The 18,445-nt window shown below is 31.5% G+C and overlaps 1 long non-coding RNA gene across 5 annotated transcripts in view; it reads right to left on the bottom strand.

Moving 5' to 3' along the window:
• LOC126747461 (uncharacterized) overlaps positions 1–17,806 on the bottom strand; it is a 24,402-nt gene extending 6,596 nt beyond the window's left edge. The window contains exons 1-5 of one of the 5 annotated variants that reach the window (XR_007664209.1): positions 16,971–17,141; positions 15,774–16,457; positions 9,960–10,130; positions 7,559–7,907; positions 6,533–7,045 (exon numbers count right to left, since the gene is read on the bottom strand). This is a non-coding gene — a long non-coding RNA (uncharacterized LOC126747461). Of the gene's footprint in view, positions 1–1,914; positions 2,428–3,111; positions 3,461–6,532; positions 7,046–7,558; positions 7,908–9,097; positions 9,447–9,959; positions 10,131–15,773; positions 16,459–16,970; positions 17,142–17,654 lie in introns of those variants that run through there. The other 4 variants (XR_007664210.1, XR_007664212.1, XR_007664208.1 and 1 more) reach the window with 4 other exon arrangements.
• Between the last annotated feature and the right edge of the window lie 639 nt (positions 17,807–18,445).

The following is an 18,445-nucleotide window of genomic DNA, read 5'->3' as shown; positions in this document are numbered from 1 at the left end:
CACATCTCGTGAGAGTCAAAGAATTATTAAACCTCAAACCTATTTTTATTCATAGAAAGTGGTAGAGTTGATATTAAATTAAGTGAGTTACACCGTTGTAAATGGGAGAGAAAGGAGTCTCTTTCTGCCGAATTTCATGGATAGCAATGATCCAGGAAGAAAGTTATAAGCATTTAATTTAAGTAAACAAAGAATTATTAAAACTCAAACCTATTTTTATTCATAGAAAGTGGTAGAGTTGATATTAAATTAAGTGAGTTACACCGTTGTAAATGGGAGAGAAAGGAGTCTCTTTTTGCCAAATTTCATGAATAGCAATGATCCAGGAAGAAAGTTATGAGCATTTGAAATAAGTAAACAAAGAATTGTTAAACCTCAAACATATTTTTATTCATAAAAAGTGCTAGGGTTGATGTTAAATTAAGTGCGTTACACCGTTGTAAATGGGAGAGAAAGGAGTCTCTTTCTGCCAAATTTCATGAATAGCAATGATCCAGGAAGAAAGTTATGAGCATTTTTATGTTGGAAATAAGTATCAATCTAACCTCAAACCTATTTTTATTCATAGAAAGTTCTAGGGTTAATTTTAAATTAAGTGCGTTACACCGTTGTAAATGGGAGAGAAAGGAGTCTCTTTCTGCCAAATTTCATGAATAGCAATGATCCAGGAAGAAAGTTATGAGCATTTGATTTAAGTAAACAAAGAATTATTTAAAACTCAAACCTATTTTTATTCATAGAAAGTGGTAGAGTTGATATTAAATTAAGTGAGTTACACCCTTGTAAATGGCAGAGAAAGGAGTCTCTTTCTGCCAAATTTCATGGATAGCAATGATCCAGGAAGAAAGTTATGAGCATTTAATTTAAGTAAACAAAGAATTATTAAAACTCAAACCTATTTTTATTCATAGAAAGTGGTAGAGTTGATATTAAATTAAGTGAGTTACACCGTTGTAAATGGGAGAGAAAGGAGTCTCTTTTTGTTAAATTTCATGGATAGCAATGATCCAGGAAGAAAGTTATGAGCATTTTTATGTTGGAAATAAATATCAATCTAACCTCAAACCTATTTTTATTCATAGAAAGTGCTAGGGTTGATATTAAATTAAGTGCATTACACCGTTGTAAATGGGAGAGAAAGGAGTCTCTTTCTGCCGAATTTCATGGATAGCAATGATCCAGGAAGAAAGTTATGAGCATTTGATTTAAGTAAACAAAGAATTATAAAAACTCAAACCTATTTTTATTCATAAAAAGTGCTAGGGTTGATGTTAAATTAAGTGCGTTACACCGTTGTAAATGGAAGAGAAAGGAGTCTCTTTCTGCCAAATTTCATGGATAGCAATAATCCAGGAAGAAAGTTATGAGCATTTAATTTAAGTAAACAAAGAATAATTAAACCTCAAACATATTTTTATTCATAAAAAGTGCTAGGGTTGATGTTAAATTAAGTGCGTTACACCGTTGTAAATGGGAGAGAAAGGAGTCTCTTTCTGCCAAATTTAATGAATAGCAATGGTCCAAAAAAAAAGTTATGAGCATTTTTATGTTGAAAATAAATATCAATCTAACCTCAAACCTATTTTTATTCATAGAAAGTTCTAGGGTTGATTTTAAATTAAGTGCGTTACACCGTTGTAAATGGGAGAGAAAGGAGTCTCTTTCTGCCAAATTTCATGGATAGCAATGATCCAGGAAGAAAGTTATGAGCATTTTTATGTTGGAAATAAATATCAATCTAACCTCAAACATACTTTTATTCATAGAAAGTGCTAGGGTTGATATTATATTAAGTGCGTTACACCGTTGTAAATGGGAGAGAAAGGAGTCTCTTTCTGCCAAATTTCATGGATAGCAATAATCCAGGAAGAAAGTTATGAGCATTTAAAATAAGTAAACAAAGAATTATTAAACCTCAAACCTATTTTTATTCATAGAAAGTGGTAGAGTTGATATTAAATTAAGTGAGTTACACCGTTGTAAATGGGAGAGAAAGGAGTCTCTTTCTGCCAAATTTCATGGATAGCAATGATCCAGGAAGAAAGTTATAAGCATTTAATTTAAGTAAACAAAGAATTATTAAAACTCAAACCTATTTTTATTCATAGAAAGTGGTAGAGTTGATATTAAATTAAGTGAGTTACACCGTTGTAAATGGGAGAGAAAGGAGTCTCTTTCTGCCAAATTTCATGAATAGCAATGATCCAGGAAGAAAGTTATGAGCATTTTTATGTTGGAAATAAGTATCAATCTAACCTCAAACCTATTTTTATTCATAGAAAGTTCTAGGGTTGATTTTAAATTAAGTGCGTTACACCGTTGTAAATGGGAGAGAAAGGAGTCTCTTTCTGCCAAATTTCATGGATAGCAATAATCCAGGAAGAAAGTTATGAGCATTTTTATGTTGGAAATAAATATCAATCTAACCTCAAACATACTTTTATTCATAGAAAGTGCTAGGGTTGATATTATATTAAGTGCGTTACACCGTTGTAAATGGGAGAGAAAGGAGTCTCTTTCTGCCAAATTTCATGTATAGCAATAATCCAGGAAGAAAGTTATGAGCATTTAAAATAAGTAAACAAAGAATTATTAAACCTCAAACCTATTTTTATTCATAGAAAGTGGTAGAGTTGATATTAAATTAAGTGAGTTACACCGTTGTAAATGGGAGAGAAAGGAGTCTCTTTCTGCCGAATTTCATGGATAGCAATGATCCAGGAAGAAAGTTATAAGCATTTAATTTAAGTAAACAAAGAATTATTAAAACTCAAACCTATTTTTATTCATAGAAAGTGGTAGAGTTGATATTAAATTAAGTGAGTTACACCGTTGTAAATGGGAGAGAAAGGAGTCTCTTTTTGCCAAATTTCATGAATAGCAATGATCCAGGAAGAAAGTTATGAGCATTTGAAATAAGTAAACAAAGAATTGTTAAACCTCAAACATATTTTTATTCATAAAAAGTGCTAGGGTTGATGTTAAATTAAGTGCGTTACACCGTTGTAAATGGGAGAGAAAGGAGTCTCTTTCTGCCAAATTTCATGAATAGCAATGATCCAGGAAGAAAGTTATGAGCATTTTTATGTTGGAAATAAGTATCAATCTAACCTCAAACCTATTTTTATTCATAGAAAGTTCTAGGGTTAATTTTAAATTAAGTGCGTTACACCGTTGTAAATGGGAGAGAAAGGAGTCTCTTTCTGCCAAATTTCATGAATAGCAATAATCCAGGAAGAAAGTTATGAGCATTTAAAATAAGTAAACAAAGAATTATTAAACCTCAAACCTATTTTTATTCATAGAAAGTGGTAGAGTTGATATTAAATTAAGTGAGTTACACCGTTGTAAATGGGAGAAAAAGGAGTCTCCTTCTGCCAAATTTCATGGATAGCAATGATCCAGGAAAAAAGTTATGAGCATTTTTATGTTGGAAATAAATATCAATCTAACCTCAAACCTATTTTTATTCTTAGAAAGTGCTAGGGTTGATATTAAATTAAGTGCGTTACACCGTTGTAATTCGGAGAGAAAGGAGTCTCTTTCTGCCAAATTTCATGGATAGCCATGATCCAGGAAGGAAGTTATGAGCATTTAAATTAAGTAAACAAAGAATTATTAAACCTCAAACATATTTTTATTCAGAGAAAGTGGTAGAGTTGATATTAAATTAAGTAAGTTACACCGTTGTAAATGAGAGAGAAAGGAGTCTCTTTCTGCCAAATTTCATGGATAGCAATAATCCAGGAAGAAAGTTATGAGCATTTTTATGTTGGAAATAAATATCAATCTAACCTCAAACCTATTTTTATTCATAGAAAGTGCTAGGGTTGATATTAAATTAAGTGCGTTACACCGTTGAAAATCGGAGAGAAAGGAGTCTCTTTCTGCCAAATTTCATGGATAGCCATGATCCAGGAAGGAAGTTTTGAGCTTTTAAAATAAGTAAACAAAGAATTATTAAACCTCCAACCTATTTTTATTCATAAAAAGTGCTAGAGTTGATATTAAATTAAGTGCGTTACACCGTTGTAAATGGGAAAGAAAGGAGTCTCTTTCTGCCAAATTTCATGGATAGCAATGATCCAGGAAGAAAGTTATGAGCATTTTTATGTTGGAAATAAATATCAATCTAACCTCAAACATATTTTTATGCATAGAAAGTGATAGGGTTGATATTAAATTAAGTGCGTTACACCGTTGAAAATCGGAGAGAAAGGAGTCTCTTTCTGCCAAATTTCATGGATAGCCATGATCCAGGAAGGAAGTTATGAGCTTTTGAAATAAGTAAACAAAGAATTATTAAACCTCAAACCTATTTTTATTCATAAAAAGTGCTAGAGTTGATAATAATTTAAGTGCGATACACCGTTGTAAATGGGAGAGAAAGGAGTCTCTTTCTGCCAAATTTCATGGATAGCAATGATCCAGGAAGAATGTTATGAGCATTTTTATGTTGGAAATAAATATCAATCTAACCTCAAACTTATTTTTATTTATAGAAAGTGCTAGGGTGGATATTAAATTAAGTGCGTTACACCGTTGTAAATGGGAGAGAAAGGAGTCTCTTTCTGCTAAATTTCATGGATAGCAATAATCCAGGAAGAAAGTTATAAGCATTTAAAATAAGTAAACAAAGAATTATTAAACCTCAAACCTATTTTTATTCATAGAAAGTGGTAGAGTTGATATTAAATTAAGTGAGTTACACCGTTGTAAATGGGAGAGAAAGGAGTCTCTTTCTGCCAAATTTCATGGATAGCAATGATCCAGGAAGAAAGTTATGAGCATTTAAAATAAGTAAACAAAGAATTAATAAACCTCAAACCTATTTTTATTCATAGAAAGTGGTAGAGTTGATATTAAATTAAGTGAGTTACACCGTTGTAAATGGGAGAAAAAGGAGTCTCTTTCTGCCAAATTTCATGGATAGCAATGATCCAGGAAGAAAGTTATGAGCATTTTTATGTTGGAAATAAATATCAATCTAACCTCAAACCTATTTTTATTCATAGAAAGTGCTAGGGTTGATATTAAATTAAGTGCGTTACACCGTTGTAAATCGGAGAGAAAGGAGTCTCTTTCTGCCAAATTTCATGGATAGCAATAATTCAGGAAGAAAGTTATGAGCATTTAAAATAAGTAAACAAAGAATTATTAAACCTCAAACCTATTTTTATTCATAGAAAGTGCTAGGGTTGATATTAAATTAAGTGCATTACACCGTTGTAAATGGGAGAGAAAGGAGTCTCTTTCTGCCGAATTTCATGGATAGCAATGATCCAGGAAGAAAGTTATGAGCATTTGATTTAAGTAAACAAAGAATTATTTAAAACTCAAACCTATTTTTATTCATAGAAAGTGGTAGAGTTGATATTAAATTAAGTGAGTTACACCCTTGTAAATGGCAGAGAAAGGAGTCTCTTTCTGCCAAATTTCATGGATAGCAATGATCCAGGAAGAAAGTTATGAGCATTTAATTTAAGTAAACAAAGAATTATTAAAACTCAAACCTATTTTTATTCATAGAAAGTGGTAGAGTTGATATTAAATTAAGTGAGTTACACCGTTGTAAATGGGAGAGAAAGGAGTCTCTTTTTGTTAAATTTCATGGATAGCAATGATCCAGGAAGAAAGTTATGAGCATTTTTATGTTGGAAATAAATATCAATCTAACCTCAAACCTATTTTTATTCATAGAAAGTGCTAGGGTTGATATTAAATTAAGTGCATTACACCGTTGTAAATGGGAGAGAAAGGAGTCTCTTTCTGCCGAATTTCATGGATAGCAATGATCCAGGAAGAAAGTTATGAGCATTTGATTTAAGTAAACAAAGAATTATAAAAACTCAAACCTATTTTTATTCATAAAAAGTGCTAGGGTTGATGTTAAATTAAGTGCGTTACACCGTTGTAAATGGAAGAGAAAGGAGTCTCTTTCTGCCAAATTTCATGGATAGCAATAATCCAGGAAGAAAGTTATGAGCATTTAATTTAAGTAAACAAAGAATAATTAAACCTCAAACATATTTTTATTCATAAAAAGTGCTAGGGTTGATGTTAAATTAAGTGCGTTACACCGTTGTAAATGGGAGAGAAAGGAGTCTCTTTCTGCCAAATTTAATGAATAGCAATGGTCCAAAAAAAAAGTTATGAGCATTTTTATGTTGAAAATAAATATCAATCTAACCTCAAACCTATTTTTATTCATAGAAAGTTCTAGGGTTGATTTTAAATTAAGTGCGTTACACCGTTGTAAATGGGAGAGAAAGGAGTCTCTTTCTGCCAAATTTCATGGATAGCAATGATCCAGGAAGAAAGTTATGAGCATTTTTATGTTGGAAATAAATATCAATCTAACCTCAAACATACTTTTATTCATAGAAAGTGCTAGGGTTGATATTATATTAAGTGCGTTACACCGTTGTAAATGGGAGAGAAAGGAGTCTCTTTCTGCCAAATTTCATGGATAGCAATAATCCAGGAAGAAAGTTATGAGCATTTAAAATAAGTAAACAAAGAATTATTAAACCTCAAACCTATTTTTATTCATAGAAAGTGGTAGAGTTGATATTAAATTAAGTGAGTTACACCGTTGTAAATGGGAGAGAAAGGAGTCTCTTTCTGCCAAATTTCATGGATAGCAATGATCCAGGAAGAAAGTTATAAGCATTTAATTTAAGTAAACAAAGAATTATTAAAACTCAAACCTATTTTTATTCATAGAAAGTGGTAGAGTTGATATTAAATTAAGTGAGTTACACCGTTGTAAATGGGAGAGAAAGGAGTCTCTTTCTGCCAAATTTCATGAATAGCAATGATCCAGGAAGAAAGTTATGAGCATTTTTATGTTGGAAATAAGTATCAATCTAACCTCAAACCTATTTTTATTCATAGAAAGTTCTAGGGTTGATTTTAAATTAAGTGCGTTACACCGTTGTAAATGGGAGAGAAAGGAGTCTCTTTCTGCCAAATTTCATGGATAGCAATAATCCAGGAAGAAAGTTATGAGCATTTTTATGTTGGAAATAAATATCAATCTAACCTCAAACATACTTTTATTCATAGAAAGTGCTAGGGTTGATATTATATTAAGTGCGTTACACCGTTGTAAATGGGAGAGAAAGGAGTCTCTTTCTGCCAAATTTCATGTATAGCAATAATCCAGGAAGAAAGTTATGAGCATTTAAAATAAGTAAACAAAGAATTATTAAACCTCAAACCTATTTTTATTCATAGAAAGTGGTAGAGTTGATATTAAATTAAGTGAGTTACACCGTTGTAAATGGGAGAGAAAGGAGTCTCTTTCTGCCGAATTTCATGGATAGCAATGATCCAGGAAGAAAGTTATGAGCATTTGAAATAAGTAAACAAAGAATTGTTAAACCTCAAACATATTTTTATTCATAAAAAGTGCTAGGGTTGATGTTAAATTAAGTGCGTTACACCGTTGTAAATGGGAGAGAAAGGAGTCTCTTTCTGCCAAATTTCATGAATAGCAATGATCCAGGAAGAAAGTTATGAGCATTTTTATGTTGGAAATAAGTATCAATCTAACCTCAAACCTATTTTTATTCATAGAAAGTTCTAGGGTTAATTTTAAATTAAGTGCGTTACACCGTTGTAAATGGGAGAGAAAGGAGTCTCTTTCTGCCAAATTTCATGAATAGCAATAATCCAGGAAGAAAGTTATGAGCATTTAAAATAAGTAAACAAAGAATTATTAAACCTCAAACCTATTTTTATTCATAGAAAGTGGTAGAGTTGATATTAAATTAAGTGAGTTACACCGTTGTAAATGGGAGAAAAAGGAGTCTCCTTCTGCCAAATTTCATGGATAGCAATGATCCAGGAAAAAAGTTATGAGCATTTTTATGTTGGAAATAAATATCAATCTAACCTCAAACCTATTTTTATTCTTAGAAAGTGCTAGGGTTGATATTAAATTAAGTGCGTTACACCGTTGTAATTCGGAGAGAAAGGAGTCTCTTTCTGCCAAATTTCATGGATAGCCATGATCCAGGAAGGAAGTTATGAGCATTTAAATTAAGTAAACAAAGAATTATTAAACCTCAAACATATTTTTATTCAGAGAAAGTGGTAGAGTTGATATTAAATTAAGTAAGTTACACCGTTGTAAATGAGAGAGAAAGGAGTCTCTTTCTGCCAAATTTCATGGATAGCAATAATCCAGGAAGAAAGTTATGAGCATTTTTATGTTGGAAATAAATATCAATCTAACCTCAAACCTATTTTTATTCATAGAAAGTGCTAGGGTTGATATTAAATTAAGTGCGTTACACCGTTGAAAATCGGAGAGAAAGGAGTCTCTTTCTGCCAAATTTCATGGATAGCCATGATCCAGGAAGGAAGTTTTGAGCTTTTAAAATAAGTAAACAAAGAATTATTAAACCTCCAACCTATTTTTATTCATAAAAAGTGCTAGAGTTGATATTAAATTAAGTGCGTTACACCGTTGTAAATGGGAAAGAAAGGAGTCTCTTTCTGTTAAATTTCATGGATAGCAATGATCCAGGAAGAAAGTTATGAGCATTTTTATGTTGGAAATAAATATCAATCTAACCTCAAACATATTTTTATGCATAGAAAGTGATAGGGTTGATATTAAATTAAGTGCGTTACACCGTTGAAAATCGGAGAGAAAGGAGTCTCTTTCTGCCAAATTTCATGGATAGCCATGATCCAGGAAGGAAGTTATGAGCTTTTGAAATAAGTAAACAAAGAATTATTAAACCTCAAACCTATTTTTATTCATAAAAAGTGCTAGAGTTGATAATAATTTAAGTGCGATACACCGTTGTAAATGGGAGAGAAAGGAGTCTCTTTCTGCCAAATTTCATGGATAGCAATGATCCAGGAAGAATGTTATGAGCATTTTTATGTTGGAAATAAATATCAATCTAACCTCAAACTTATTTTTATTTATAGAAAGTGCTAGGGTGGATATTAAATTAAGTGCGTTACACCGTTGTAAATGGGAGAGAAAGGAGTCTCTTTCTGCTAAATTTCATGGATAGCAATAATCCAGGAAGAAAGTTATAAGCATTTAAAATAAGTAAACAAAGAATTATTAAACCTCAAACCTATTTTTATTCATAGAAAGTGGTAGAGTTGATATTAAATTAAGTGAGTTACACCGTTGTAAATGGGAGAGAAAGGAGTCTCTTTCTGCCAAATTTCATGGATAGCAATGATCCAGGAAGAAAGTTATGAGCATTTAAAATAAGTAAACAAAGAATTAATAAACCTCAAACCTATTTTTATTCATAGAAAGTGGTAGAGTTGATATTAAATTAAGTGAGTTACACCGTTGTAAATGGGAGAAAAAGGAGTCTCTTTCTGCCAAATTTCATGGATAGCAATGATCCAGGAAGAAAGTTATGAGCATTTTTATGTTGGAAATAAATATCAATCTAACCTCAAACCTATTTTTATTCATAGAAAGTGCTAGGGTTGATATTAAATTAAGTGCGTTAAACCGTTGTAAATCGGAGAGAAAGGAGTCTCTTTCTGCCAAATTTCATGGATAGCAATGATCCAGGAAGAAAGTTATGAGCATTTTTATGTTGGAAATAAATATCAATCTAACCTCAAACCTATTTTTATTCATAGAAAGTGCTAGGGTTGATATTAAATTAAGTGCGTTACACCGTTGTAAATCGGAGAGAAAGGAGTCTCTTTCTGCCAAATTTCATGGATAGCAATAATTCAGGAAGAAAGTTATGAGCATTTAAAATAAGCAAACAAAGAATTATTAAACCTCAAACTTATTTTTATTCATAGAAAGTGGTAGAGTTGATATTAAATTAAGTGAGTTACACCGTTGTAAATGGGAGAGAAAGGAGTCTCTTTCTGCCAAATTTCATGGATAGCAATGATCCAGGAAGAAAGTTATTAGCATTTTTATGTTGGAAATAAATATCAATCTAACATCAAACCTATTTTTATTCATAGAAAGTGCTAGGGTTAATATTAAATTAAGTGCATTACAGCGTTGTAAATGGGAGAGAAAGAAGTCTCTTTCTGCCGAATTTCATGGATAGCAATGATCCAGGAAGAAAGTTATGAGCATTTGATTTAAGTAAACAAAGAATTATTAAAACTCAAACCTATTTTTATTCATAGAAAGTGATAGGGTTGATATTAAATCAAGTGCGTTACACCGTTATAAATGGGACAGAAAGGAGTCTCTTTCTGCCAAATTTCATGGATAGCAATAATCCAGGAAGAAAGTTATGAGCATTTAAAATAAGTAAACAAAGAATTAATAAACCTCAAACCTATTTTTATTCATAGAAAGTGGTAGAGTTGATATTAAATTAAGTGAGTTACATTGTTGTAAATGGGAGAGAAAGGAGTCTCTTTCTGCCAAATTTCATGGATAGCAATGATCCAGGAAGAAAGTTAGGAGCATTTTTATGTTGGAAATAAATATCAATCTAACCTCAAACCTATTTTTATTCATAGAAAGTGCTAGGGTTGATATTAAATTAAGTGCGTTACACCGTTGTAAATCGGAGCGAAAGGAGTCTCTTTCTGCCAAATTTCATGGATAGCCATAATCCAGGAAGGAAGTTATGAGCATTTGAAATAAGTAAACAAAGAATTATTAAACCTCAAACCTATTTTTATTTATAAAAAGTGCTAGAGTTGATAATAAATTAAGTGCGATACACCGTTGGAAATGGGAGAGAAAGGAGTCTCTTTCTGCCAAATTTCATGGATAGCAATGATCCAGGAAGAAAGTTATGAGCATTTTTATGTTGGAAATAAATATCAATCTAACCTCAAACCTATTTTTATTCATAGAAAGTGCTAGGGTTGATATTAAATTAAGTGCGTTACACCGTTGTAAATGGGAGAGAAAGGAGTCTCTTTCTGCCAAATTTCATGGATAGCAATAATCCAGGAAGAAAGTTATGAGAATTTAAAATAAGTAAACAAAGAATTATTAAACCTCAAACCTATTTTTATTCATAGAAAGTGGTAGAGTTGATATTAAATTAAGTGAGTTACACCGTTGTAAATGGGAGAGAAAGGAGTCTCTTTCTGCCAAATTTCATGGATAGCAATGATCCAGGAAAAAAGTTATGAGCATTTAATTTAAGTAAACAAAGAATTATTAAAACTCAAACCTATTTTTATTCATAGAAAGTGGTAGAGTTGATTATAAATTAAGTGAGTTACACCGTTGTAAATGGAAGAGAAAGGAGTCTCTTTCTGCCAAATTTCATGGATAGCAATGATCCAGGAAGAAAGTTATGAGCATTTTTATGTTGGAAATAAATATCAATCTAACCTCAAACATATTTTTATTCATAGAAAGTGCTAGGGTTGATATTAAATTAAGTGCATTACACCGTGGTAAATGGAAGAGAAAGGAGTCTCTTTCTGCCGAATTTCATGGATAGCAATGATCCAGGAAGAAAGTTATGAGCATTTGATTTAAGTAAACAAAGAATTATAAAAACTCAAACCTATTTTTATTCATAAAAAGTGCTAGGGTTGATATTAAATTAAGTGCATTACACCGTTGTAAATGGGAGAGAAAGGAGTCTCTTTCTGCCGAATTTCATGGATAGCAATGATCCAGGAAGAAAGTTATAAACATTTAATTTAAGTAAACAAAGAATTATTAAAACTCAAACCTATTTTTATTCATAGAAAGTGGTAGAGTTGATATTAAATTAAGTGAGTTACACCGTTATAAATGGAAGAGAAAGGAGTCTCTTTCTGCCAAATTTCATGGATAGCAATGATCCAGGAAGAAAGTTATGAGCATTTTTATGTTGGAAATAAATATCAATCTAACCTCAAACATACTTTTATTCATAGAAAGTGCTAGGGTTGATATTAAATTAAGTGCGTTACACCGTTGTAAATCGGAGAGAAAGGAGTCTCTTTCTGCCAAATTTTATGGATAGCAATAATCCAGGAAGAAAGTTATGAGCATTTAAAATAAGTAAACAAAGAATTATTAAACCTCAAACCTATTTTTATTCATAGAAAGTGGTAGAGTTGATATTAAATTAAGTGAGTTACACCGTTGTAAATGGGAGAGAAAGGAGTCTCTTTCTGCCAAATTTCATGGATAGCAATGATCCAGGAAGAAAGTTATGAGCATTTAATTTAAGTAAACAAAGAATTATTAAAACTCAAACCTATTTTTATTCATAGAAAGTGGTAGAGTTGATATTAAATTAAGTGAGTTACACCGTTGTAAATGGGAGAGAAAGGAGTCTCTTTCTGCCAAATTTCATGGATAGCAATGATCCAGGAAGAAAGTTATGAGCATTTAATTTAAGTAAACAAAGAATTATTAAAACTCAAACCTATTTTTATTCATAGAAAGTGGTAGAGTTGATATTAAATTAAGTGCGTTACACCGTTGTAAATGGGAGAAAAAGGAGTCTCTTTCTGCCAAATTTCATGGATAGCAATAATCCAGGAAGAAAGTTATGAGCATTTAATTTAAGTAAACAAAGAATAATTAAACCTCAAACATATTTTTATTCATAAAAAGTGCTAGGGTTGATGTTAAATTAAGTGCGTTACACCGTTGTAAATGGGAGAGAAAGGAGTCTCTTTCTGCCAAATTTAATGAATAGCAATGGTCCAAAAAAAAAGTTATGAGCATTTTTATGTTGAAAATAAATATCAATCTAACCTCAAACTTATTTTTATTCATAGAAAGTTCTAGGGTTGATTTTAAATTAAGTGCGTTACACCGTTGTAAATGGGAGAGAAAGGAGTCTCTTTCTGCCAAATTTCATGGATAGCAATGATCCAGGAAGAAAGTTATGAGCATTTAATTTAAGTAAACAAAGAATTATTAAAACTCAAACATATTTTTATTCATAGAAAGTGCTAGGGTTGATGTTAAATTAAGTGCGTTACACCGTTGTAAATGGGAGAGAAAGGAGTCTCTTTCTGCCAAATTTCATGGATAGCAATAATCCAGGAAGAAAGTTATGAGCATTTTTATGTTGGAAATAAATATCAATCTAACCTCAAACATACTTTTATTCATAGAAAGTGCTAGGGTTGATATTAAATTAAGTGCGTTACACCGTTGTAAATGGGAGAGAAAGGAGTCTCTTTCTGCCAAATTTCATGGATAGCAATAATCCAGGAAGAAAGTTATGAGCATTTAAAATAAGTAAACAAAGAATTATTAAACCTCAAACCTATTTTTATTCATAGAAAGTGGTAGAGTTGATATTAAATTAAGTGAGTTACACCGTTGTAAATGGGAGAGAAAGGAGTCTCTTTCTGCTAAATTTCATGGATAGCAATGATCCAGGAAGAAAGTTATAAGCATTTAATTTAAGTAAACAAAGAATTATTAAAACTCAAACCTATTTTTATTCATAGAAAGTGGTAGAGTTGATATTAAATTAAGTGAGTTACACCGTTGTAAATGGGAGAAAAAGGAGTCTCCTTCTGCCAAATTTCATGGATAGCAATGATCCAGGAAGAAAGTTATGAGCATTTTTATGTTGGAAATAAATATCAATCTAACCTCAAACATACTTTTATTCATAGAAAGTGCTAGGGTTGATATTAAATTAAGTGCGTTACACCGTTGTAATTCGGAGAGAAAGGAGTCTCTTTCTGCCAAATTTCATGGATAGCAATAATCCAGGAAGAAAGTTATGAGCATTTAAAATAAGTAAACAAAGAATTATTAAACCTCAAACCTATTTTTATTCATAGAAAGTGGTAGAGTTGATATTAAATTAAGTGAGTTACTTCGTTGTAAATGGGAGAAAAAGGAGTCTCCTTCTGCCAAATTTCGTGGATAGCAATGATCCAGGAAGAAAGTTATGAGCATTTTTATGTTGGAAATAAATATCAATCTAACCTCAAACCTATTTTTATTCATAGAAAGTGCTAGGGTCGATATTAAATTAAGTGCGTTAGACCGTTGTAATTCGGAGAGAAAGGAGTCTCTTTCCGCCAAATTTCATGGATAGCCATGATCCAGGAAGGAAGTTATGAGCATTTAAATTAAGTAAACAAAGAATTATTAAACCTCAAACCTATTTTTATTCAGAGAAAGTGGTAGAGTTAATATTAAATTAAGTGAGTTACACCGTTGTAAATGAGAGAGAAAGGAGTCTCTTTTTGCCAAATTTCATGAATAGCAATAATCCAGGAAGAAAGTTATGAGCATTTATATGTTGGAAATAAATATCAATCTAACCTCAAACCTATTTTTATTCATAAAAAGTGCTAGGGTTGATATTAAATTAAGTGCGTTACACCGTTGAAAATCGGAGAGAAAGGAGTCTCTTTCTGCCAAATTTCATGGATAGCCATGATCCAGGAAGGAAGTTTTGAGCTTTTAAAATAAGTAAACAAAGAATTATTAAACCTCCAACCTATTTTTATTCATAAAAAGTGCTAGAGTTGATTTTAAATTAAGTGCGTTACACCGTTGTAAATGGGAAAGAAAGGAGTCTCTTTCTGCCAAATTTCATGGATAGCAATGATCCAGGAAGAAAGTTATGAGCATTTTTATGTTGGAAATAAATATCAATCTAACCTCAAACATATTTTTATGCATAGAAAGTGGTAGAGCTGATATTAAATTAAGTGAGTTACACCGTTGTAAATGGGAGAAAAAGAAGTCTCTTTTTGCCAAATTTCATGGATAGCAATGATCCAGGAAGAAAGTTATGAGCATTTTTATGTTGGAAATAAATATCAATCTAACCTCAAACATATTTTTATGCATAGAAAGTGGTAGAGCTGATATTAAATTAAGTGAGTTACACCGTTGTAAATGGGAGAAAAAGAAGTCTCTTTCTGCCAAATTTCATGGATAGCAATGATCCAGGAAGAAAGTTATGAGCATTTTTATGTTGGAAATAAATATCAATCTAACCTCAAACTTATTTTTATTCATAAAAAGTGCTAGAGTTGATAATAAATTAAGTGCAATACACCGTTGTAAATGGGAGAGAAAGGAGTCTCTTTCTGCCAAATTTCATGGATAGCAATAATCCAGGAAGAAAGTTATGAGCATTTAAAATAAGTAAACAAAGAATTATTAAACCTCAAACCTATTTTTATTCATAGAAAGTGGTAGAGCTGATATTAAATTAAGTGAGTTACACCGTTGTAAATGGGAGAAAAAGAAGTCTCTTTCTGCCAAATTTCATGGATAGCAATGATCCAGTAAGAAAGTTATGAGCATTTTTATGTTGGAAATAAATATCAATCTAACCTCAAACTTATTTTTATTCATAAAAAGTGCTAGAGTTGATAATAAATTAAGTGCAATACACCGTTGTAAATGGGAGAGAAAGGAGTCTCTTTCTGCCAAATTTCATGGATAGCAATCATTCAGGAAGAAAGTTATGAGCATTTAAAATAAGTAAACAAAGAATTATTAAACCTCAAACCTATTTTTATTCATAGAAAGTGGTAGAGTTGATATTAAATTAAGTGAGTTACACCGTTGTAAATGGGAGAGAAAGGAGTCTCTTTCTGCCAAATTTCATGGATAGCAATGATCCAGGAAGAAAGTTATGAGCATTTTTATGTTGAAAATAAATATCAATCTAACCTCAAACCTATTTTTATTCATAGAAAGTGCTAGGGTTGATATTAAATTAAGTGCGTTACACCGTTGTAAATCGGAGAGAAAGGAGTCTCTTTCTGCCAAATTTTATGGATAGCCATGATCCAGGAAGGAAGTTATGAGCATTTGAAATAAGTAAACAAAGAATTATTAAAACTCAAACCTATTTTTATTCATAGAAAGTGATAGGGTTGATATTAAATTAAGTGCGTTACACCGTTGTAAATCGGAGAGAAAGGAGTCTCTTTCTGCCAAATTTTATGGATAGCCATGATCCAGGAAGGAAGTTATGAGCATTTGAAATAAGTAAACAAAGAATTATTAAACCTCAAACCTATTTTTATTCATAGAAAGTGGTAGAGTTGATATTAAATTAAGTGAGTTACACCGTTGTAAATGGGAGAGAAAGAAGTCTCTTTCTGCCAAATTTCATGGATAGCAATGATCCAGGAAGAAAGTTATGAGCATTTTTATGTTGGAAATAAATATCAATCTAACCTCAAACCTATTTTTATTCATAGAAAGTGCTAGGGTTGATATTAAATTAAGTGCGTTACACCGTTGTAAATCGGAGAGAAAGGAGTCTCTTTCTGCCAAATTTCATGGATAGCCATGATCCAGGAAGGAAGTTATGAGCATTTAAATTAAGTAAACAAAGAATTATTAAACCTCAAACCTATTTTTATTCATAGAAAGTGGTAGAGTTGATATTAAATTAAGTGAGTTACACCGTTGTAAATGGGAGAGAAAGGAGTCTCTTTCTGCCAAATTTCATGGATAGCAATGATCCAGGAAGAAAGTTATGAGCATTTTTATGTTGGAAATAAATATCAATCTAACCTCAAACCTATTTTTATTCATAAAAAGTGCTAGGGTTGATATTAAATTAAGTGCGTTACACCGTTGTAAATCGGAGAGAAAGGAGTCTCTTTCTGCCAAATTTCATGGATAGCCATGATCCAGGAAGGAAGTTATGAGCATTTAAATTAAGTAAACAAAGAATTATTAAACCTCAAACCTATTTTTATTCATAGAAAGTGGTAGAGTTGATATTAAATTAAGTGAGTTACACCGTTGTAAATCGGAGAGAAAGGAGTCTCTTTCTGCCAAATTTCATGGATAGTGATGATCCAGGAAGGAAGTTATGAGCATTTGAAATAAGTAAACAAAGAATTATTAAACCTCAAACCTATTTTTATTCATAAAAAGTGCTAGAGTTGATAATAAATTAAGTGCGATACACCGTTGGAAATGGGAGAGAAAGGAGTCTCTTTCTGCCAAATTTCATGGATAGCAATGATCCAGGAAGAAAGTTATGAGCATTTTTATGTTGGAAATAAATATCAATCTAACCTCAAACCTATTTTTATTCATAGAAAGTGCTAGGGTTGATATTAAATTAAGTGCGTTACACCGTTGTAAATCGGAGAGAAAGGAGTCTCTTTCTGCCAAATTTCATGGATAGCAATAATCCAGGAAGAAAGTTATGAGAATTTAAAATAAGTAAACAAAGAATTATTAAACCTCAAACCTATTTTTATTCATAGAAAGTGGTAGAGTTGATATTAAATTAAGTGAGTTACACCGTTGTAAATGGGAGAGAAAGGAGTCTCTTTCTGCCAAATTTCATGGATAGCAATGATCCAGGAAGAAAGTTATGAGCATTTAATTTAAGTTAACAAAGAATTATTAAAACTCAAACCTATTTTTATTCATAGAAAGTGGTAGAGTTGATTATAAATTAAGTGAGTTACACCGTTGTAAATGGAAGAGAAAGGAGTCTCTTTCTGCCAAATTTCATGGATAGCAATGATCCAGGAAGAAAGTTATGAGCATTTTTATGTTGGAAATAAATATCAATCTAACCTCAAACCTATTTTTATTCATAGAAAGTGCTAGGGTTGATATTAAATTAAGTGCATTACACCGTTGTAAATGGAAGAAAAAGGAGTCTCTTTCTGCCGAATTTCATGGATAGCAATGATCCAGGAAGAAAGTTATGAGCATTTGATTTAAGTAAACAATGAATTATTAAAACTCAAACCTATTTTTATTCATAGAAAGTGATAGGGTTGATATTAAATTAAGTGCGTTACACCGTTATAAATGGGACAGAAAGGAGTCTCTTTCTGCCAAATTTCATGGATAGCAATAATCCAGGAAGAAAGTTATGAGCATTTAAAATAAGTAAACAAAGAATTATTAAACCTCAAACCTATTTTTATTCATAGAAAGTGGTAGAGTTGATATTAAATTAAGTGAGTTACACCGTTGTAAATGGGAGAGAAAGGAGTCTCTTTCTGCCAAATTTCATGGATAGCAATGATCCAGGAAGAAAGTTATGAGCATTTGACATAAGTAAACAAAGAATTATTAAACCTGAAACATATTTTTATTCATAGAAAGTACTAGGGTTATTATTAAATTAAGTACGTTACACCGTTGTAAATGGGAGAGAAAGGAGTCTCTTTCTGCTAAATTTCATGGATAGCAATGATCCAGGAAGAAAGTTATGAGCATTTGAAATAAGTAAACAAAGAATTATTAAAGCCCAAACCTATTTTTATTCATAGAAAGTGCTAGGGTTGATATTAAATTAAGTGCGTTACACCGTTGTAAATGGGAGAGAAAGGAGGCTCTTTCGGCCAAATTTCATGGATAGCAATGATCTAGGAAGAATGTTATGAGCATTTGAATTTAGTAAAAAGAGAGAATTATTAAACCTCAATCCTATTTTTATTCATAGAAAGAGCTAGGGTTGATATTAAATTAAATGCGTTACAGCGTTGAAAATGGGAGAGAATTAAGTCTCTTTCTGCCAAATTTCATGGATAG

This window comes from Anthonomus grandis, chromosome 19, assembly GCF_022605725.1.
Source record: "Anthonomus grandis grandis chromosome 19, icAntGran1.3, whole genome shotgun sequence".
Classification (NCBI taxonomy): Eukaryota; Metazoa; Arthropoda; class Insecta; order Coleoptera; family Curculionidae; genus Anthonomus; species Anthonomus grandis.
The sequence above is the reverse complement of the archived record's forward strand: the minus strand, read 5'-3'. Positions and strand labels throughout refer to the sequence as shown.